This window comes from Rhinolophus sinicus, linkage group LG04 (genome assembly GCF_036562045.2).
Source record: "Rhinolophus sinicus isolate RSC01 linkage group LG04, ASM3656204v1, whole genome shotgun sequence".
NCBI classification, from domain to species: Eukaryota; Metazoa; Chordata; class Mammalia; order Chiroptera; family Rhinolophidae; genus Rhinolophus; species Rhinolophus sinicus.
The window spans coordinates 69,310,764-69,329,468 of NC_133754.1; the positions used below are offsets into that span (position 1 = coordinate 69,310,764).

General features: G+C 36.3%; 1 long non-coding RNA gene across 1 annotated transcript in view; it reads right to left on the reverse strand.

The window, feature by feature from the left end:
* The window catches only part of LOC141571042 (uncharacterized), a 70,126-nt gene that overhangs the window by 45,720 nt on the left and 5,701 nt on the right, over positions 1-18,705 (reverse strand). The window contains exon 2 of the long non-coding RNA XR_012495533.1: positions 274-326. This is a non-coding gene — a long non-coding RNA (uncharacterized LOC141571042). The remainder of the gene's footprint in view (positions 1-273; positions 327-18,705) is intronic.

The following is an 18,705-nucleotide window of genomic DNA, read 5'->3' on the forward strand; positions in this document are numbered from 1 at the left end:
GAGAGCTGAACTTCTGTTCTCAGTTGATAATGTCTTTTGCAATAGAGAATTAAGAAATTTTCCAATTTGCAGTAGACTCAAATTACAATGCAAGTTGCAAAATTCTGTCAGAGTGGCTCAAATAATCCTAAAGCCCAGTTTTGATGACCCCCCTGTTTGTTGAGGTTTAGGAGAAAGTATGCTGTGGTCATTCCACCCAAAATTTGCTTTGGGTGTCAAGACTTGATGACCCCACACAATCCCTGAGAGGGTATGAAAAAGTTGACTACTCACGCAATGCAGGCTTCTCGGGGGCATACAGCAGGCTCAGGCAGATCTACAAATGGCTTGAGAGAAAGGGAAAGAGACTGGCTTGGCTTTCATTATGATAAGGGAGTGGGGCTGAGGTGAGGAATCCCACCTGTGGGCTAGACTCACAAGGTTTCCGTTTCCTGTGAGCACCAAAGGGGGGAGCACTAAGGCTTTCTTATCAACCAGCCCAAACCTGGGCCAGAAGGCTGGGGCTTGAAAGTTTTTAAATGTCAAACATCAAAAATGGAATCAAACTCTTTATTGTAATTCATGCCTGATGTTTGAATGATGATGGATCTATGCCATGTTTCGTTTAATTAAATTTATCTTGTTTAAGTATGCCATAATGGTTCTCTAAGAGGTGTGTAGCCTGAAACTGGTAAGAGTGGTGAAAATTCCACTGAACACCTTATTCAAGACCCCAGCATTGTGTATTTTTAGAAGTGAAACAGTCACTCTTCACTTCTAAATATCTGCAACTCCAAAATGGATGAAGTGAAGCCTGTACTGTGGCTTTAATATGTAACCTTTATTTATATTTTGGGCATCTGTGAGACAAGAGATTCCCATAGTTAGTTTCCCTAAAGAGGGAAACTTGGATAAATAATTGCTGTTACTACCACTGGTGGAGCTAAACCATGGCTAGTTCCATTGGCAGTGGCCCAAGAGTCTGCAAAAATGCACAGATGGAGCCAGTTGTTGGCCAGGGTAAAATAACTGCCTAAAGTTCAGCTAATTTTGCCAACCCTTGGATCCCATTGTTTATCAAGCACGTCTGGATTAAAGAGTAAAAAGAAGCAGCACTCCAGTAGGTTCCATCACAAGTACTTTTGATGCGATCCATAAAGTAGACACTCCCGTTGCTCTTCAATCATTTGAAAAGCCCCCATATAGCCAGGGGTCTGAGAGGGGTGGTCTCCTCTAGCACCTTTACAACTGGCAAGGGACCGAGGACAGAAGAAGCTGCCCTCTCGTGTGGTGGGATACTCCAGAGAGCCCAGACTTAGCTTTATCGTATAGGTGACATTTCTGTCTTAGGTAGGAGGCCCTGGTAGCTATGGTTGAGCTTGTAGAATGCTGCCTCATGACTCAGAGAAAGGTATGGAGCTTCAGAGGCTCAGGACCTTTGGAAACCTGTTTCCAGGAGTGCCCTGTATGCAGGCTAAGGGTGGATAGCATGGGACTGAGAAGAGCAGTTTCTCACACCAGAAATCCAGGGGCAACTTACCATCCTGGGGAATCAGAGATTTCAGGGGGTATGAAAGGAGGTTGCTAAAATGTCTATGGAGAATGATTCTCTGGAGTCAAGGAGAGGGGACATGATGGGAGTTACTTGTATTGAAATTTGGACAGATTCTAAAGCCCTCTGTTGTAGGGGGCCTCAATTCAAGGTGGGCCTATTTGTGAATAGCAGCATAAATAGGTTTAAGTGAAATTTGTAAATGAGGAACATGTTGCCTCCAGATCCCAAAAAAACCCTAAAAGATATCAGGCTTGTTTTAACATTGTGTGTGTAGAGAGGGTCAATTGCTACTTCTTGACAATGTTAGACATGTAGAAGCTCTCAGCTTACCAGGTAATTTTTATAAACTTAACTGGGTTGTAGAGTCTTGTACTATGTACATGGAAATGCCCATCTCTTTTATTGAGTTCATTCTTTTCTTCATCTTTTTTTGTTTTTCAGCTTTGTCTTCCTATCTAAAACGAGATTTATTGTATTTTGTGCAATTTAGAGTACATGCCTCGAAAAAAATTAATGCATTAAGAAAATAAAATAAAAATGTGTGTGTGTGTGTATTGTGTGTGTGTCTGTGTGTCTGTGTGTAAGTGTGAGGGAGGTAGGACAGATGCACAGAGTTCTGTCTCATGTGGGTCCTGAGTAAGAAATGAATGGAGGAAAAAAACATCCACTGTTCCTGGAGAATGAATTAATCTCTTAAATACAAGAATATTTCTGTAGCCTCTGGATGTATTCACACAGAGCTCTCTATGGCAGCAGCTTTTCTAAAAGTCACAACATGGAAATGAACACCCCTGGGGAGATTTTCTCCTATGATGAAGTGGTGAGATGGTGAGACAAAAACAAAACAAGAAACATTTCTACAACCACTCTCTACAAGACACCACCATAAATATGCTTGTATATAATAGTTTCATTTCACTGTATTGGCCACACAGGTAAACTTATTAATTCTTTAGAAAAAAAATATTTCTTCTTTAGTCAAAAAAGAAAGTAAGAAATATTGCATCTTTCTGTTAGGGAGTCAGTGGCTCTGAGTTTGGTTGATTCCTTTGGGAAGGGAGGCTGTGCTCAACACCTGGTATGCATGGTTAAAAAAAAAAAAATGCATAGGATGTCCTTGACTTTGTCAGCATCGGCCCTCAGTGTCCAGTCACCTGACGAGCTTGTCCTTAGAAGGTCTGGTTGGCCAATTGGGTGAACATGCACTTGATGGGATCATGGCCAGTGATCATGGTGACTTTCTGGATCCGGGAGAGCCCTTGCTCATGTGAGTTGGCTGAACTACTGGCATCTCAGTTGTACTTGTGTCTGTGTGTTCTGCTGGGCCTGGGTGGAAAGTGTCTGAGTGCCCGATACCAGCTAGGATGGCAGATCCATAGCATCTATAGGATCTTCCTGTGTAGTCCCGTCCTACTGCATCAGCTACGTGGTTTGTCCATGGCTATTCTGGGCCTGCTGGGCTTGGTCCCGTGGCTGGATCTAGACCATATGATCTGATGATCTGACCCAACTTGCAGCATCCAAGTGCCTCCACTAAGGCCACACTATGATGACCTCCCTGAGCTGGATGGTGGTCCTGGCACTGGTGGTGTGCTGGTCTTGTTGTTGGCCCAGCCCTAGGGCCAGGAATGGGCTGCTGAGCCAATGAAACAGTACTGGATGGACTCAGCAGTAGCCACATTGACACACCACTCCTGATGCATTGGCAGTTGTGATCATTTCTTACAACAGTATCACTGAGAAAGTCAAACGGATCAAATTTTGTGATTACCGTGGCAGTGTTGTTCATCTATAGACCCTGGCACTTGTTTTCTTCTGGGAAATCTTAGGATAAAATTTGGGCCTCTGTAGCAAAGAGCAAAGGAGCATCTCACTGGTTATCTCCATATTTTGAAACAGGTATCTTTTATCATTACCTGTATCCAGGTATCTTTCATTGTGAAACCCTGGAACTTCTGAGTTGTTGGACAACTCAGAGACCAGGTCAGGGCAGAGGATGGGGACAAAGCAAGGGACAAAATCAACGTGGCAGTCAGATGGTCTCCTTCGTCTCTTGTTGTGTCACTCACTCTGTCACCAACTCTGCCCCTGGCACTCAAAGTCATAGAGTTTCCCACTCCCACCCCATGTTCAGGATGTAGTCAGTGCTATTCTCTGACTTCTCATTATTCAAAGTTCATCTCAAATACTCTCAACTCAGAAATCTTCTGTATCACTTTATATAAATCAATGTTTCTGTCCCACCAATAACTTCCCACTTGATGTCCATGGTTATTTCCTTCAATGAACTTTAAAATCATCTTATTTGATGTTTAATTTTTTAAGTTATCTCTCTGTTTTTGTAGCCCATGAGAATCTCTTTGAAACAGGGAACTTATATTTATTCCTTGGATCACTGTCATAATTTGAAACAATAAAAACACATGGCAAAATAGCACAGAATGAAGATTTAGCCTGCATGCAGGCAGAAGATGCTTTATAGGAACAGGGACTCCCAAAGAGAGAACTGCAATTGGTACAGGTATGTCTGTGTCTTAGCTTAGCTGGGGAATAGAGGCAGGACCATTTAAGTAGATGTGGGAATCTTCCCAAAGGCATCTTTGGCTCAAGAACTCGCCATGGGTTTGACCAAAACTTTGTTGGAAGTGTGCACAAATGCTCTTCCTACTCAATCCTCCTCCTTTCTCTTCTTCCAAGGGTTTCAACACTGCATTGCAGTTTGAAGGCTTTCCTTACCTTCTGTTGTCCCCCTCTCCTGGTAAACCTCTTGCATCTCCACTCCCATGTTAGCCCCTGCTTTTCAATGGACCCAAACTAATGCAACACTTTGAATAAAATAATTCATTTATTCACTCAATAAAATATTATCGAGGACTTATTGTTCTGTAAACACTAGAAATTTAAAGAATAAGATATGGCACTACCTTAAAGGGACTTTGGGTCTTTGTAGAATACAAAAATGTAAACAAATATGCATAATACAATGTGGTCATTATAGTGATAAATATATTTTTAGTGTATATATTTTTAGTCAGATATTTGGTATTTTTTAAGGAAATGTATCCAATAGAATACACCATTTGAGCAAAGTACTCTAAGATGTATATATACAGTAAAAAGAATGAAGAATTGAGAGTGGATAGATAGGCATAAGGCAAAGCATAGCTTAATAAGCTTAAATTTTATTTTATAAACCATGAATGTGCATTTTTTGCTAGGGCTGCCATAACGAAGTACCACACTGGTTGGCTTTGACAACAGAAATTTCTTGTCTTCCAGTTCTGAAAGGTAGAAGGCAGAAATCAAAGTGTTGGCAGGGCTGGTTCCTTCTGAGGGCTGTGAGAGAGAATCTGCTCCATGCCTCTCCCCTAGTTTCCGCTGGTTTGCTGACAATTTTTGGTGTTCCTTGGCTTATGGAAGCACCAACCTGATCTTTGCCTTCATGTTCATGTGGCATTTTTCCTGTGTACATGTGTGTCCAAGTTTCTCCTTTTTATAGGGATACCAGTCATATTGGATTAGGGCCCACCCCAATGACCTCATTTTAAAAGACCATTGCTTCAGATAAAGTCAAATTCTGACGTACTATGGGTTAAGATGTCAACATATAAAATTTGGGGGGGGGGAACACAGATCAAACCATAACAGAGGGGACAGTAAAGCAAAAGAATGAAATTCCCAGAATTTAATTTTAGTTAAGTCATTCTAGAATCTTAACTGAAAGCAGATAATCAAGTTAATGATTTTCTTTCATGACTTAGAATATCTTAGAAGCATTCAAAAGATACCAATGCCCAGCACCACCTTCTATATATTCTGACTTAATTGTTGTGGGGTAGCAGTCTGGCAGTAGGATTTTTAAAAAGCTTCCCAAGGTAGTATAACATGCAATTTATAACTCCTATTTTAGGATGGTAAAGCTTAAAGCAGGAAGAACAATTGGGAGTCTGTTTCATTAATTAAGGAAAAGTAATATAAGGCTCTGAAACATGGCAACAGCAGTGGGAAAGAGAAAGAGAGGAAGAGATAGATGGTTTCTAGAAACAGGAAGTAAATCAGCAGTATTTGATGAGTGATCGAACGGAGGGCTGATATTACAGAAAAGTTATGTTCCCATGGCTGTGTCATCAGCACTATTAAAGATAAAAGAAGTTTGTTCTCTTGAGGAAAACATAACAATTGAGTTGATTGGGTTTTTAAAAATTCAACTATTTTGAGATAATTGTAGATTCATGTGCATGTGTAAGAAATAATACAGAACTATCCTATGTACCATTTACCCAGTTTTTCTCAATATAACATCTTGCAAATCTATAGTACGATATCACAGGATGTCAACACTGTCACATGCAAGATACACAACCGTTCCATCACCACAAGAATATGATGAGTTTGAGGTGCCAATAGATAACAGTCAAGCAAGACTTATTATGGTGGCAATCTATAGGAAGTGTTCCTTACCTAGTTTTGAGCACTCTAGGGTAATCTGCCCAAACTAAGTAAGATCCACCTACTTCAGGTACCTCAATATGATAATACATGGAGGGATTTTTTTTTAAACTTAGGATTTTGTATCATGCATGTCTAGCAGGGAGTTGGAAATACAGGTGGGTAGCCCTTCCACCTACAAAAGATTTGCTCGGGGAAATTGTTTATGCACACACACTCACACGTGCACACATACTCACACATGCATGCACACACACACACACGCATGTGCACCACAGATGATGCACATATCCCCCACAGGCATGTACATGTGCAGACGCAACTCTTAGTAGAGGAGACAAAATTCTGTGAGTGGCCACTATATGAACTCCTCACATTTGAAGAGTGACGATTCTGTCTTTGAAAGGGTGTGTTTTCATTTTAACTACAGCCAAAAAAAAGAGTGATTAAAAACAGCTGTAACATATGTCTATTTTCACCTCCTCCATCTGGAACTTTGTTTTTGGCTATCACAGACATTTTCCAAACAAAACTCTGCTGAACAAAATGATAAATGTGGAAGAGACATGTTTGAAGAGCTTTATAGAATCCAAAGCATTGGTGTGTTTTTCAACCATAAAAGAAAACTTTTACACATCACAAATAGTTTGCATTTGATGGTTGATATGACGTTTAATTTATATTTGAAATTGGGTAATGTTATTAACTACAATTCTGGCTCTTTAATCATTAGGCTCTATTTACATGGGAATTAAAAATGAAGTCTTTTATTATACGTTGATATTTGAATAGAACAATTAGACAACTAACACTGTGTTTCCCCAAAAATAGGACCAGGTCTTAATTAAGTTTTGCTCCAAAAGATGCATTAGGGCTTATGTTCAGGGGATGTCATCCTGAAAAATCATGCTAGGGCTTATTTTCCAGTTAGGTCTTATTTTTGGGGAAACACGGTATAATGTGTGCTAGCCAGTCTTTCAAGTTTCTGTCGATAATTTACTTTCTGATTCATCCTTTGCCCTAAATGTCCTCACAAAACTACTATAGCTAGACACTTACCATGCCATGCCCTAATTCCTATAACTTTCTCACACTTGCCCTGACTGCAGTGTGCTTTTATACCAACATGTCCTATATAATAATTCCAGGTTAATATTTTAAAACTCCTATAGTAACATCATTTTTAGCATAGAGTAAAATCCAAAATTCTTGACCATTATTATATAGATGCTACCTCAATTTTCAACAGGGGTTAAGAGACCAGGATTTAAAAGTCTTTGGCTTAAATTCCAGTTCTTCTAATTACAAGTACATTTTGCTGATTCATTGTCCTAGGCTAACTGATGAGTTTTGAGGGTCTGAAATTAGGTAACAGTAGAGAAAATAGATGAAAAATATTTGGGATAATAGAATGAATAACCCTTGGTGATCAATTGATTAAAGAGAGAAAATGGTATCAAGTGTGTTATTTACCTTAAGCGTTTGTGTGGATTATGAGAGAGAGAGGGAGAGAGAAAGAAGAGGAGAGAAGAGAGGAGAGTTGAGGAGAGGAGAGGAGAGGAGAGGATCTAGGAAAGAGAGGTTTGGCAGAATGAGGATGAAATAATTATTTTGAATTTTATGTATGACATCTAGGTGAATATATTTATTCCACAATAGTTGAGAGCCAGGGAAAGAGAGCAGAGGCAAAGATTAAAAATTTTGGAGGCAGTAGAAAATTATAATTGTTATGGTCACCCAACATAAGACCATTAAATATAAATTCACTCCACTACAGAAAAATATAGCTTGGGGGTATGGTATATTTAAAACCCCCAATTTAACTGGATAATCAAGCAATAAAATTAAAGTGTATTCCATAAAAATGACAGAAACAGTATTAAACTAAAGTTCAAATAAAAATCTTGGTACCATTTACCTTGAACTTTTGGCTCAATATAAGATGATTCAGAAATTATGTCTACTTGACTATCTCAGCAGCTGTTTTCACAAACACTAAAGATACAAGCTTAGGATTCATGGTTAAGTGATATTTATTAGAGTAGAAGAAGTATGGGGGCTGGGGGAGGTCATGGCCACTCTTGCTCTACATTTAGGGAAGTCTATTGTTTTGTGACCAAGCACATTGTTCTGAGATAAGTGAGAAGGGAGAGAGTCACTTGTCTAACAAGCTAGATCACCCAAGGGCAGTCGACCAGGTGACAGATGGAGTAAGATTGCCCTCACATTCCTATAAGAGAAGATATTTTTCACAGTTCTGGACCATATCCACTCAACATAAAACAGAATCTGATAACAATTATGGGTTGCTAGTGTACAGTGAGAAGTAAAATACCAAAGCTAGTTCTTGCCAAGTTTTTCTTTGTATTTTAACCACATGATCCATATTCTTCATTAGGCTATCCTTCATCTGTCTAAACAACAGGCTGTTGTTAGTTTATGAAACTTAACCATTCTAATGTATGCTTCTTTAAAGTTATAACTGAATGAAAATGTTTGTATTTCATATAATTACAGAAAAAGCTAACTGAAAAACAAAAGAACAAAACTGAATCTAAGAATATTTGGGAAGATCTAATGAAACAACATTTACTTTTACAACAGTCAGAGGCAATGATTCTCCATTTCTTCTGGGAAATGTTATCTTTCTGACAGCTTTGAGATAGGCACTTTGTTGGATAAATCACATGTGCTTTCTGAGAGTGACATTCAGGTGGAGGTTGACTTGTGTTGAGTTGATTTTGTGTTGCTCAGAAGCTCAAGTCTTGGATCATAAAAAATCATTTTTAATTTGCACTGTTTTATTTTAGTGACATTGAGGATTTTTTTGCATGTTAACTTGCTATTTGCATATTTCTTATTTTGTAGATTTTTCTGTTTGTCTTTTCTGCCCAGTTCTGTATGTAATGTTACATTTTCTTCTCCCAGATATAAGGTTTTCATATATCTGTGGGATCAGTTATCTTTTTTTAAATGAGATATTGTATATTTTTTTATTTTTAAAGAATATTGAAATATAACTGACAAAAGGAAATACTTTAAAAATAGAGATAAAAGAATCAAATACACTCTAAAGTATAAAAATATATGTATACACATAATGATTTTGAAAACAAACTACATCTAATACATTAACAGTCACTATCTGTGTATAATAGGATTACTTTAATAGTCTTTGTTCTTTTCAAAATTTCAGCAATGAACATGTATTACTTTTAAGTCTTATGGAAAACAGCAAAATTTTGGATAAAAAAACCTAACATGTTGTTATAATTAATATATACCAGGGGTGCCAAAAAAATGTATGCAAGTGGACACTTTGGTCAACGTTGCTCAAGCAGTAGTTCGCCGTAATCAGAAGTGTCTGGATTCTGATGGTAACCACTTAGGAACAGTACCTCTTGTAATTGCAGAAGTCAAATGTGACTTGTATTCATCTTTTGTTGTCAATATATATTGAGTATTACGATGTTGATAGTTTTCCTTTCTTAAATATATGTATACATTTTTTGGCACTCTGTGTGTGTGTGTGTGTGTGTGTGTGTGTGTATTTATATATATATATATATATATATATATATATATATATATGCTTTTGTTTTATTTATTTTTCCCATATACATATATACATATATTTTTCCCATATACAAATATATATATATATATATATATATATATATATATATTTTTTTTTTTTTCCTATATTGACACCAATCCTGTACATAAAGTATTAAGGATGTTTTTCATTTGTGAGCTCTCAATATCTTTGAATATCTTTCCTACATCCTAATATTTTCCCACATTACGAGTCTTTCCTTTCCAAGGTAGAAGCTATAAAGTTCATATTTTCAGTTGCCATTGCAGCTGTAGCAGAGCCCTGTCATTTAGGTTCCACCAAGAAGAATCCCCAGCATGAGATTTGTATTTAGAAGTGAGCAAATGAGGACGTGGCCACATATGCAGTAATCAGTATTCTGATAAGCATGGTCACGGAAACAACTGTTCTTTGGACACAGCAATAGGGGTGTCCAGACCTGATCATCTTGGGTGCTAAGGAGAAGTGGCACTGACATTTTCAGTAGAATGACCTAAATGGTACAGCTGAGCAATGAGCCTGGCTATTTAGCTTTAGGAATTGACTGTCCAGCTTTCTAAAAGACTCTGGGAACCCCAAATATTCTTTAGTTTATTCTTTTTCTGACTAAATTAGACAGAGTGGGCTCTGTATTTTCAACAAGGGGTACTGCCCGATGACTTATAGCTTATATTGTTTTTTTCTTTCAATATTACATTAATTTTAAATAGCTTCATGCATACCTCATCACTTCAAAGTGTTATAATGTATTTACTCCTCCACCACCCGTCGAATATTTAGTTTTCATTCATCAATATAATAAAAAATGCTACATTTAGCCTTTACATATACATATAAATCTGTTTATACTTTCTTTCAAAGCAGATATTCCCAGAAAAGGAATTACCAAATCAAAATGTTTTATATTTTCCATGCTCTTTACAATTTTTTCAATATTTTCTTCATAATAACCTCCTCAGGCAGCAATAAAATGGGTAACTTTAATCAATTCAAAGGTCAGTGTGGCTGAGCATAATGGATGAAGGAAAATTTATATGACATGATATTAGAGATAAAGGACCAGGTCATATCGTGTGTGGTTTCTATATAATGGTAAGGAGCTAGTTTTTATTTAAAGTGTGATGGGAAATTCCAAAAAATTATTATAGAGAAAACTGAAATAATCTTATATACATGCATTTTATAAATGATCGTCCTCATTGTTTTACTGCAAGAAGGGAAAGCTGCTAGGAAATTGTTGCTGGAAATTAAGCCAGAGGAGATTGTGGCTTGGACTTGGTTGGTAACAGTACAATAAGAAAGAAAGATTTGAAAGAATTGGGTTATATTTTGGAGGTATAACTGATAAAATTTATGGATATATAAGATATGAGATTTGAGAGAAAGTGGGCTCACCATGATATATAGATTTTGACTTGGACAACTTGGCTAGATGGTGGTGAAACACGCTGAGAAGGAGAAAACTAAGGGAGGATTAGATTTATGCGGTGGGGAGAGAAATCCACGGTTCTGTTTGACCTAATTAAGTTCAGTGTGCTTTTTGGATGGATATTATTGTGGCGATTTAAAATCAGTGGTTGGATATAAATGTCTGGAGTTTGAAGGTAGAGATCAGATATTGATTCAGTGACAGATAGGACTTAAAGTCTTAGAATTGGGTAAGGTCAACTAGGGAGCACCTGTTGATAGAGAAAGAAGCCAAGGATAAGCCCGCTGGGTAATCCAACAGAAGCCAAATAGCAAGGAAACCCAACAAGTAGAATGAAAAAGAGTAGCTACGTGGGGCAAAATATTATATATTTATTGACTTTTGGAATGACTCTTAAGAAACTCTTTTTTTTTTAAATTAAAGTTTATTAGGGTGACAATTGTTAGTAAAGTTACATAGGTTTCAAGTGTACAATTCTGTATTATATCATCTATACATCATGTTGTGTGTTCACCACCACGAGTCAGTTCTCCTTCCATCACCATATATTTGATCCTGTTTACCCTCACCTACCACCCCTTCCTCCCTTACCCTCTGGTAACCACTGAACTGTTGTCTGTGTCTATGAGGTTTTGGTTCTTTGTTTGTTTATCTTGTTCCTTTGTTGCCTTCAGTTTTATATACCACATATCAGTGAAATCACATGGTTGTTGACTCTTTCTGTCTGACTTATTTTGCTTAGCATAATAATCTCAAGTCTCTTAGGAAATTTTAATTCACATATTCTCCCTCCACTTCTTTTTTTTTCTCCCAATTGGGATATTTATGACATTTTATTGAACTTTAAAAACTTTTCATATATCAGTGACACAGACCCTTTGCTATAATGCTTGAATCCCCCCCAATTTCTTTAGTTTAATTTATATTTTAATATCTCACTCATTTTTGTGACCAAACCTACTGATATTTTAATGTACTATATAACTCACTTTGTTTTCTTTCTTTTTTTTTTTCTGTAAGAGTTCTTGTCCATCAAAGTCCAATAAACATTGACCAATATATTTTTCTCAATTTTTATAAATTCTTAAAAAAATAACTTTAGGTTTTTAATTCATCTGGAATGCATTTGGTAACTAAGCACATTTGTTGAAACTATGGAGGGAATCTTGTTTAGCTTGCTGCCAAGGTTCTTCCCACTGAGGGCATTTCTCTCACTCAGGATCCTGCGTCCTACCCCAGAGAGAGGCACTGAGAGACTGCTCAACAGAAAACTCCACTCACCGAGCCAACAGTTTCTTTTTTGTAAACCGTAGGACTTTTTAAATTTTTTTAAGTTTTTTGATTTATGTTTCTTTAGTGGCCAGGCAATGATGAATCTCTGTTAACCAGGTTTGGTCATGTTAGCTTCCCAACTATTCTATTTGAATCTTTTGTTTATAATAAATCTCAGAAATCTTACTGAGTCATGCTTTTTAAACAGGGTCACACCCTCATGCCCCACTCCCTCTTTCTCCCCCAGATATTCCAAGCCTGAATGCTATTTCTCTTTTATTTCTGTGGAAGGGATTCAGCTTCAGTGTATGAATAAGATATTATGGTCTGAGTAAGCAACGTGGTTCAAGTTTCTTCCAAATTCGCACTGCATTATTCCCCACCATATCTCACCCAATCTGTGTTCCAGTTGGCTGTGATTTTTAATAAGAGCCATCATTACTTTTGTTAGCAGCAGGCTAACAGGAGGTGTTTTGGAGAGGGAATCTGGCATCCCTAGTCCCAAATGTCTGGATTCCTTAGGTGTTTTATTTTTTATTTTATTTTTATTAGCAATCCAATTTTAGGAGCATCAGGGATTTGGATTTAACTGCTTCAGTTCAGCTGGGAACATGTGGCAGCATTAGTTCTGTCCATCAAATATTTGAAGTTCTCATTTTCGGCACATGGTAGGATTGCAGTTCCTTGCTCCTCTGAAACTAAGTGTGACTATCTGATGTGCATCGATCAGTGAAATTTCAAGTGGAAATGATGGGCATCACTTCTAGGTGGAAGATTTAAGTGTCACTATTCACCATCCCCGCCAGTTGTAGGGAATGTCTGTCCTATCAGCCTGGATGCTGGAGATGGACCAGTATGAAAGAGAACAATAGATAGACATGTGCCTCATATAAGAAATAAAACTTTGTTAATGAAGTCATTTATTTTTAGAGTGTAATGGAGCACCTCCTGACTGGTACAGAGTTGGTAACCTATGGTGGGTTGCTATGGGACTAACCTGATTTGAAAACTTATTTAAAAAGAGAAAACGTATTGTTATTAGTTACACTCAGAAGTGATACAGTAAAAATTGACTAAGAAGTCAGCTGTGAACATCCTTGAGGGAAGGCTATGGTGTGGGCAGAGAACTTCATCCACGTGGACAGTACATCAAGGTAAATGTTGTAGTATTGTGACAAAGCAGAGATCAAGAAATTGAGAGAAAATGCTGACTGATTTAAATATACAATAACCTTCATGATCTTCTGAAGCATACATTTTTATTGATTTTGCCTAGGACAAGGTAAGGCCTTTCAACAATGCCTACTTAGCTCTGTATTCATTTTAGAATAATTTTCTGTAATTGTTGATTCTATGGCAATTTTTTACTTTTTGTTTTTTTTAGGAACAATCAATTTCTTGGTTCTGTTCTTATGTAGTATCAGATTCTCCCACATTGCTTTCACCTCTTCACCAGATCAGATCAGAAGAACTAATCTATTCTTCACATCAGTTCTTCAGTTTTCTGCATAAGTCTTCTCCTTAGTCTATACAGCCTCCATTTTAATTGTGTTGTACATTCATTTTCTTCTAAACCCCATGTCTTTACCTCTCATATTACTGTTTTTTAAAAACAATATTCTCATCACCCTCAAGGCATATACTCACAATATACCGATTGTTGCAGAAAGTTGTCAAGCAAGTTAGGAGCAATGACCTAATTTCAGGTTAATTTTTTTCTTATTAAAAAATTTCATACAAAACATGTATATGTTAACAATTTATTTCACTGTCCCTTTCAATCAGTCTTGAAGATTGTGGGAACTCCTCTCAGATGAGACAATTGAGTGGCTCTTTATCTTTGATTCCTATTTTACTTTGACTCATATATTTCTGAGTAGATATCTTTATTTGTTGTGAAAAAAAATGGGATCGTCTGTATCACAGACATTATTTTTCTCTTCAGACATCTAAAGAATCTGACTGATATGACTAAAGGTCATTGGTGAAATTGTAGTCATTTCTGTTTTGCACAGTCATAAGCATTAGGATCACTAAGAAATGATAGAGATGTTTCTGCCTCTCTCCCCAAATCAAAGGCACTTTGAATTACTTAATTTTTTTTTAAATCTAGTAAAAGAATCACAAGCATGTTCTTTTTTGAATGAGAGTAGTGTTCTAGATGTCAGGTGACAATTCTCCTGACTGTTCTATTATAAATATGCTCATTTTCATGAAAGTATATTTTCAAACCAACATGATTGACTATTACTTCTTGGAATAATGGAAATAACAATTAGGTAAACAGAAATAACATATCTTTCAGTATCTCAAAAGTCAGTTCTGTGTTTGGAATTTTGATAAAAAAAATTGATCAAAATGTCCTACTTTTGTCATTTTGAATATAGTGTCCATGAAATGAATATCAAATATTAAAATTTACCTGCAATATTGAAGTCTTCAAAGATATTTTACAATCATCAAAGAAGCAATTAAAAAAAAAAGCTTTGACTCTTGTTGAGTTAAAGAAATCTGGTTGAAAAATATGCTGGTAATCAACATATTTAAACATAAACATACTCTCAAGTAGAGGAAGATTACTAATTGTGAAAATATGTATCATAAATACAGTGCCAAAAATTGCTTGTGGTTTATCGTATTACAATATCTTAAAGAAGATCTTTAAATAGAACAGCACATTTTTTTTTCTATAGACTCACAAATTTTAAATCAACCTAAATAAAATGTTTTCAATAAATTTTATGGGAAACCTATGATCACTGCATGTTATGACATTGGAATTTTTCACTTCTAAATATATCATGCAAAAATAATCTAGAAAAATAAGACACTAAGAAGTTTCTACCTTTTATATATGCATGTATGCAATCCCTACCTGTACATATTTATGCATATATCTTCTAGAAGTATATCTGCTAAATATAATAATTTTAAATTTTCCTATAATAAATGGTCCACTTTAGATATGTTCTGTTGAGACAGAAATGATAAAAGTTATGTGGAGAGAATTAAATGACGAATAAATTAATTCAAATAGTATCACATTTATGGTCAGTTATTGGATGGGTGCTTCAGCACAAAACTTTGTCCTTTGTATAGAAGAGAAGGCATTAGGAACCTCTCAAACATGGCCTTCTATTTCATGATTACTTTGTCCTCTGGAAGTAGTAAGATGGTGAGGCTGGAGGCAGTTTGGAGGCAGACGGGCAGTGTTTCTTGGCAGAGCCCGAGCTTCTGTGGCTCACAATACCCTGAAGAAACAGCCTTCAGCCTGGAGTGTCTCTTATTTCAGGTTCTGCCACAGAGGCTCTGGGGAACTGTCTCAACCTTACTCAAGCATTTTGATAATCAGATTTCTAGTGGTTTTTCTTAAACGTAGTTGCTACTTTCATGGAAAAGATAATGCTTTATCTCCTTGAGAGGTTAGCAGCCGAGGAGTACCGGTTTTCAGGAGCATTTGTGCTCTGAATGAATGCATTTAAGCCTAGCAAGGAGGCAGGAGAGAGAACAGAGATGTTCCTTATATAGGAGTCTTTCAAATTAAAGTTTTACTTCCCTTATAAATTTTCCCAGGGATCTCAAGGCTCCTTCCAAAACCCTGGCTTCATGGAACTAAAAATAAGCACATGTATCACTTCACACAAACCACAGTTGTGCTAAGAAGTTAAAGCTTAAGAAATTCTTCTTACCAAACACTTGTCATAGCCAATTTCTTAGTAATGTAGATTGAAAGTGGTACTTATTTTAGAATCATATCATTGTTCTATCTTGTTAAATGCTTGTGTACCCAGTGTGAGGGTGGAGTACAGATCAGAAGCATGCTCTTAGAACTCTGAATTCTTATGATGTAGATACACTCCTTTTTTTTCAATGTTCAGTTGTTTGAAGTAGCGATAAGAACAATGGTTCCATCTTGTTCCACATGAAAAGTCCAACAAGGGCAAGGAAAATTTAGATTTTTTCATCTTTCTATGCCCACTTGAACTTTTATTGGCCACATATATAAAAATGTGATTACACTTACATTATTGGAGACAAAAGTTCTTATCAAATTTATTGATGTTATTTTAACATTCTGAAACAGATTATTCACTCTTAATCTAGAAGGAAATTCAGATGAAAGATGGGTGCATTTCCAGCTGATATCTCAAGTTTTTATTATAGCTGGCACTGGAGAATTTTCAAACTAGAGGAATTTTCAAACTAGACATAAGTGACTGCTTACTTGTCTCATTTCTCTTTCTCCTTCTCCTCCTTCTTCTTCTTTTCTCTCTCTCTCTCTCTCTCTCTCTCTCTCTCTCTCTCTCTCTCTGCCTTTTGTTCTTTCTTTCTTTTGAATTGTTTAAGAAAGGCCATTTTAGTTCAAATATTGTTTTTACCAGTGGTTCTCAAAACTTTTTGGTCTTAGGACCCCTTTACACTCTTAACAAATTAGAACCCCAAAAAGATCTTGTTTATGTGGATGACATATAGATATTTACTATATTAGACATTAAAACTAAGAAATTTAAAAATATTTATTCATTTAAAAATAAAAATAGTAAACCCATTACATGTTGTATTAGTCAGTATTCACCAGAAAAACGGGATCAATAAGATGTGTATATCAATAGAAAACAATTTATTATAAGGAATTGACTCATATGATTGTGGAGGCTGGCAAGTCCAAAATCTGGAAGGAGGACTGGCAGGCTGGAGGACCAGAAGAGCTGTTGTTCTGCTTCTCCCATTTGTTAAGACAATCATCCAATCTTTGCTGAGACAGCTAATTTTGGCCACTTGAATGAGTTTTAATACCATGTGAAAACTAGTAAAAAATTTTCCTGAAACACTATCCCATTTATTGGGCTATATTTCTTAGGATATTAATAAATTTAGATATTTTAATCTTTTTTGTTAAGTTAAAATAAGTGACTCATTTTATATGTCTATAATAAGATAAAGATGTGTATGTGTGTGAGTGTGCGTGTATGTCATGAAGGATAAAAGCTTGAGTAGAATTGCAGTATGAACAAACATAAGAGGCCTTGACCAGTCTACAACAAATTATATTACGATACATGAAATATATATATTTAATAAATATATTTTTATTCAAAATCAACATGTTGCAGGTTCCCACTCAAAATACATTTCATAACTGCACAAAAGGACTGAGTAAAGAAAACAAAAACAAAAAACAAACCAAGCTTGTCTGACAATGAATTTTGTGAACTCATCCTAGAAAAAGTGCTACATACCTCACTGCTGAATATCACTATGGTCACCTTCAAAGTACTCCCCTTGGGAAGCTATGCATCAATGCCAAGACCTAGTCCACCCTTGAAAGCAATTTTGGAACTCTTTTTCTGGAATGGCCATCAAAGCTGTTGTATTACATTTAATGTCCTGAATGTCATCAAAATGTCTTCCTTTCAATATTTTCTTTATCTTTGGGTAAAGAAAGAAGTCATTGGGGGCCAGATCAGGTGAGTAGGAAGGATGTTCCAATACAGTTATTTGTTTACTGGCTAAAAACTCCCTCACAGACAGTGCCGTGTGAGCTGGTGCATTGTGATGCAAGAGCCATGCATTGCTGGCGAAAAGTTCAGGTCGTCTAACTTTTTCACACAGCCTTTTCAGCACTTCCAAATAGTACTCTTGGTTAACTGTTCATCAGTTGGTACACATTCATAATAAATAATCTCTCTGATATCAAAAAAGGTTAGCAACATCATTGCAACAATTTCGTGAACTTAGTTGTCAGACCTCGTATGAACCTGAAAATACGATAAAATTTCCCAAAAGTCATTACCTTTCTTTTGCTTCAATTTATATGCTGTTATTTGCACATGCTAGATTTTTCTTTAAATTACTAAAAGTAAAACTTATTATCATTGAATTATAACTTTTATTACCAAATATTAATGCAGAATGCAAGTCAAAGGATAAACCAAGTACACAAATATCTAGAAATAAACTACAGAAGTTGTAAGTCATTTACCAAGAAAATTATAAAACATTATTGAGAGACATTAACAAAGATCTAAATAAATGGACACATATACCAAGTGCCAAAGTAGAACTGCATTTTAACATCATGAAGTCAAAAATCATGACTACAGAAGAAATATATAACTTTAACATAGACAATGAAGACATTGAAATTGTTAAAGATTTTTCTTACTTAGTTCAGTAATCAAATGGAGACTGCAGCCGAGAACTCAAGAGAGGGGTAAGACTCAGAAGGGCAGCAATGGAAGAATTAGGGAAGGCCACCAAGAGCAAAGATGTGTCATTAGAAACCAAGGCTAAGGTCAACCCCATGCCCTCGTCTTCCCAGTTACTATGTATGGATGCTGAAGTTGGATCGTGAAGAAGGCTGATAGGACAAAAAATGGATTCATTTAAAATATGGTGTTGGAGGAGAGCTCTGCAGATACTCTG